Below are 5,708 nucleotides of genomic sequence, written 5' to 3'. Positions count from 1 at the left end.
CCATAGAGCTCGCCACGGTCCTCCTTTTGTTGCAGTAAACATGACAATCCTTCAGTGCATAAGAGAAATAGATATGGGCTAATGGGATCTCCTTGTCGAATGCCCCTAGATGGAACCACAGGATCGGTGAGCTCGCCGTTAACACGGACTGCATAGCGAACACATGTGACGCATCTCATCACCGATTGGATCCAGGAAGGGGCAAAGCCCAGCTTACACATGCAGCCATAGAGATAATTCCACTCAACCCTGTCGTAAGCTTTCATCATATCAATTTTGAACGCGAAGAAGGGTCGCTTATTATCCTGGTGCCGAATGGTATGCAGACATTCAAAGGCGATTAGAGCATTGTCAGTGATAAGCCTCCCCGGCACGAAGGCACTCTGCTGCTCAGATATGATCAAAGGCAGAATCACTTTCAATCTATTCGCCAACACTTTGGAGGCGATCTTGTAAATCACATTGCAAAGGCTGATCGGGCGAAATTTCTTCAGGTCCTTTGGTTTTGCAACTTTTGGAATAAGAACAATGACTGAATCACAAAAACCCTCCGGCACTTCTCCTCCAGAAATGAAGGCCCTAACAGCACTACATATCTCTTCCTTAAAGAAATCCCAATGGGTTTGATAAAAGAGCGCCGGGAATCCATCAGGCCCAGGTGCCTTGGTCGGCCCCATTTGGAACAAAGCAGCCCCAATCTCCTCATCAGTATACGGTTTACCAAGATCATCATTCATGTCGGCCGTAACTTTTGTCGGAATAGCATCAAGAACTGCATCAACTGAAGCACAGGGTTCAGACGAAAAAAGGTTTTCATAGAATTCTTGAACCATACCCTTTAGTTCAGCCTGCACTTCACACTTGGAGCCATCAGCACGCAACAGCATATCAATCTTGTTTGTTTTCCGCCTTGCTGTGGCCCTAGCATGGAAGAAGGAGGTGTTCCGGTCGCCCTCCCGCAACCATTCAACACGAGACCGCTGTTTAGCCATTATTTCCTCACGTTCAAACAGCTCGCACAGCTCGTGTTCCAGCCCCTTTTCTTCCTTCATAGATTCCTCGGTCAACACCTGTTCACGTATATCACGGATCTTACCCTCTAGTTGCCGAATCTTCTTACGAATTGAGCCAAACGTGGCTCGGCTCCAGTCCTTGAGAGACGCGGCAGTGCGCCCTAAGTTTGCCCACGTCGACTTCAAGGACCTCGTGCCATCACTTCCCTCAGTCCAGGCCTTTTCTAGAACCTCACGGTAATCAGGTGCCCGCAGCCACATGGCCTCGAACCTGAACCCCTGTTGAACTGGGATCTGCACAGTATCTCTGGTGCTGCTCAACAAAGAAATGAGGATGGCATAGTGATCCGATGAAGTTGTAATGAGATTTTCCACAGAACAGTCTTCAAACATGCGTGAAAAACCACCATTTGCCACTGCTCGATCGAGACGAACCCTGATGTTACTATTCGCCTCTTGTCGATTGGTCCACGTAAACTTGGGTCCTGTAAAACCCAAATCCATAAGTTCACAGTCCTGCAAACACTCCTGGAAGGCATTGATCTGTGCCTCAGTCCTATTCCGGGGGCCAATGTGCTCATCTTGGCTTAGTACTTCATTAAAATCCCCGCAACAGATCCAAGGACCATCCCAGGTTGATCGCATAAATCGGAGAAACTCCCAAAACTCAGCACGAAGTTCCCTCCGGGGCTCTCCATAAACAAAGGTTGCACGCCATTTTATTCCATTCTCCGGTGTGATATGAACATCGATGCACCGTGCATTACAAGGCTTGATCGTAACAGAAACAGACGACAACCAAAATAAGGCCAAACCACCACTTTGGCCAACACTACTAACAGCATAACAACCAGAATAACCAAGCGACCACATGAAGCTACGTACTCTGGAGTCCCTCATTTTCGTCTCAGACAAAAAGAGGAGAGAGGGGCGATGAACTCTCACTAACCAGCGGAGCTCTCCAACTGTCGCGTCCGACCCCAAACCGCGACAGTTCCAGCATAACAACCTCATTGCGTCTGGCGGGGCTGTTCAACAGCTCCCGCCTGATCCGCCGATCCAGAGGTGTCACCTTTCCTCTTCTTGTTTGAATCGTTGCTCAACGTGTCGCCAGAGTGCTCATCACCTGGCACGGAAGCAGACACGCCCTCATGAACCACAAGAGCTAGCGGATTAACCGCTTCAGCTGTCACCGTGAGTGGAGCCTTTGGTCTGTACGCCTGATGGGGCTTCCTTTTCTGCCCTGTGAGCGTCTTCCCATCTTGAAGTTGACAAAGTTGACCATATGGAAAACGAAATTATATGATCTTACTGTGAGGAAACTGTATATAACAGCAGAACCTCCAATAGAATGTTTTCACTGTCATGCTCACTACCTTGGCACCATCTACTTGATATTATGCTATCTGAAATGGTGGCAAATGTATCTTGTTTTAAAAAAAGAAGGAACAAAAACCGAAAGCTGTTGAAATAAGCATATGTGATCTGAGCAAGAAACATGTAAGTTGAGCATAGAACAATGAACAACACAGTTAACTATATGGCGATGTGTACTGAAACTATTAGAAAATTAAGGCACAAACTATTTCATCTTGTCATATGTTTTTCTGAGTTAATGTAGCAAAACAAAATAGAAAATAAAAAACAAACGGGAAGGATGCGGCAGGCAAGGTGATAATTCTTACAAATAGAAATTTCGTAGTGAAAGATACCTAAGTTAGCGATTTCTCAGTCTATCTATTCTTTGCAGCCTTCTGTCAAAATGTACTTGAAAACTTCAGATTCAGATTTCATGATACAACTGTAACATATGAACACTATCTTTAGGCGTCACTAAAATTGCCAACGTCCCTTCAAAATAAATTACTCTATTTGAAACTGAGCCACAACCAAATGTATATCACATAAACGAAGTCCAATGCCAGTAGCAGATGGATATTTTATCTTCTGAATTCAACCACTATAGGAAGAGATAAAGTAAAAAAAGGAAAACATATTTTTTATCGATTAACTCGACCCAAAGGGAGGATATATGTAAAATTCAAGAACCACTTTATTGTACTGCATGCACACCAATTCAGAGCTATAAGCAATATTTGATCTCCTTGTAGACCTAAGGCCCTAACTGAAGTACACAGGAATAATTAAAACTGCAGCGCTGCATCAGCATGTGAAAAAGTAATTATACGAACCCATTTTCAAAACCATTGTTTCCTTGCAGAAGGAAAACAAAAGTCTAGGTGATTTACTCAATCCAAAGAGAGAATAGATATTAGATTCAAGAACCACTTCGTTGTACTATATCTCTAAGCAATATTTGATCTCCTTGTAGACCTAAGGGCCTAACAAAGTACAAAGGAGACCTAAAACTGCAGCGCTACATCAGCATGTCAAAAAGTAATTACATGAACCCCTAATAGAATCAGCAGCATATTTGCCTAGTGCACACTTTTTTCTGCAAGTCCGTTCGCTGTCTGTAGTTGGTCTGGGACGCGACCACCGGCAGCTGTAGCCTGGCGGCCAAGCTCGACGCAAGGTAGCGGAACTCGCAGCGGTGGCGGTGCACCGGGAGGAATACTAAAAATTGTATAGGAAATCCAAAATAGCAATGAAACTATGGAAGATGTTGGTTTCAGTTCTGAACTGCATGACTGCATTAAAATCAAAACCAAAACTCATAACCTCTAGGAATGCTAGTAATTTCATAACGCTGAAGCTTAAAAGGTATAGAATTTTCTCGTGAAAGCTAGCAATATATTTTTAGAGGAAAGGCAAAAAGTCGAACTTTATTGAAAGCTTTAAGATCATCCGTGGGTTACCAGTTACAACAGTGACGAAACAGAAACGTTCCAACAGCGCAGCCTGCTTGAAATATTTACACTTCTACAGAGAACACCACAGACCACAGGTTGTATGAATAGATATTATACCTAAAGCACACTTGCCCAGCTCATTATTCTCTAGTTAGACTATCCAAATTGTACTAATGGGTTATTACGACTGAAAAGCACTTTTTGGTGGAGCTGTAAAAGAAGTATAGGATTTCATATCACTAAAATTACCATGTTCTATAAGCAAAACAGAAGACGAATCATCTCCCCTGGCATTACCGAAGCACACCTAGCATAACCAGGGCTGTAAATATATTCCTGATCCCACGCTCTAGACTATCATCTCTGTTGGTCTAATGTAGGCTCTAGGCTGCACCGGGATCTGCATTCCAAAAATAAAATTCTCCCTAAGATCAGGATGCTCAAGTTGTGCATTGTTACTCATCTCCCCTGGCATTACCGAAGCACACCTAGCATAACCAGGGCTGCAAATATATTCCTGATCCCACGCTCTAGACTAACATCTCTGTTGGTCTAATGTAGGCTGCACCGGAATCTGCATTCCAGAAATAAAATTCTCCCTAAGATCAGGATGCTCAAGTTGTGCATTGTTACTGTAAATTAGCAGCACTACAACTAAAAAGCAAGCTATGAGTAAATTTAGCCCTGATAGAAAGTAGATATATGTACTGAGTCAGTAATGTATTGCCTCCAACCTACACAATATCCAACGACCAGTTTGGTATAATTCAAGGGCCACAGGAACACATAAATTTTAGAGGAACTTCTCTTCCTTAAATATAAATGGAACACTCTAAATAGTAATATATTTTGGTGATACATCCAATCAAACACTAAAAAGTGGACAATCTAATTGGGTGATCCAAACATTCCAAAGGGCATGCAAAATGAACACTATTGCACAGAAATAACAGAAAAGAGGCTTAACTGTTGGAATGCAGAATCTTGTTTCCGAGAAGTGAGGATTCAGTAAAGTTGTACTAACATTTCCCGACAAACTCCATTACCTCCAAACAATGAACCAACCTGGTGACCTGACCAGCCATAGGTCATTCCGGTGTTTCGGTGCTCCCTACCATAAATGACCTAGCATAAACAATCACAAGAAGGGAACCGTAACATTGGAAAAACTGACGATAACAGCAGAAATCAGCCAAAAAATCAAGAAGAATACCTGATGCGGTTAAGGAACTACTAAGATGGCGAGAGGAGGGAACACAGAGCCGAGGAGAGGAACGGCCGGAGGTGCAGACCTAAATTTGATGGAGCACGCCACAGGAGGCAAGGTTGAGTACCTGGTCGAGATGGGGGTGGAGATCAGGAGGAAGACCAGAGGAGAAAGCCAATTAACCAGTGCAGCTCCGTCTCCAAGATCCAAATCGGGGGGAGAGAGAGAGAGGGAGGGAGGGAGGAGGCGGCGGCCATAGGGGCTCAGACAGGGGAGGTCCCAAGTAAGTAGGACTATGGCAGCGGCGATGACATACGATGGTGTGGAGCTGCCATGGCACCGGGAAGGAAGCCTCACAACCGGTATCCGCATCACCGCCGCCACCCGCATCGCCCTTGTGCTGCAGCCTCTCAGGCTGATGGAGGCGATGGAGGAAGGGCCACTAAGCTGCGCGAGAGTGGCGAGATTGATGCGGCCGCGGAGCCAGGGTCGGCGAGCCGAACGGGAGCGCCGATGATTGTCGCATAAGCTGCGCCGGAGCCGAGTGCGCGTGGTCAGCTAGCCGAGCGCAAGCAGCGGCGGCGGTCGCATGTGCCCGTAAGCCGTGCGCGTGGCCAGCGGGCCGAGCACACGCAGCGGCGGATGTCGCAGAGGCTGCGTTGGCGAGCCGTGCAC

At 45.6% G+C, this 5,708-nt stretch overlaps 1 long non-coding RNA gene across 1 annotated transcript; it reads right to left on the bottom strand.

Annotated features, from left to right (window-relative positions):
* Positions 1-3,044: 3,044 nt before the first annotated feature.
* Positions 3,045-5,363, bottom strand: LOC124705910. Its single transcript, XR_007004193.1, has 2 exons — positions 5,040-5,363; positions 3,045-4,951 (listed from the first exon to the last, which is right to left on the bottom strand). It is a non-coding gene; the product is annotated as an uncharacterized LOC124705910 (long non-coding RNA).
* Positions 5,364-5,708: the final 345 nt, after the last annotated feature.

The sequence above is a fragment of the Lolium rigidum genome, chromosome 4, assembly GCF_022539505.1.
Source record: "Lolium rigidum isolate FL_2022 chromosome 4, APGP_CSIRO_Lrig_0.1, whole genome shotgun sequence".
Taxonomy (NCBI): domain Eukaryota; kingdom Viridiplantae; phylum Streptophyta; class Magnoliopsida; order Poales; family Poaceae; genus Lolium; species Lolium rigidum.
The sequence above is the reverse complement of the archived record's forward strand: the minus strand, read 5'-3'. Positions and strand labels throughout refer to the sequence as shown.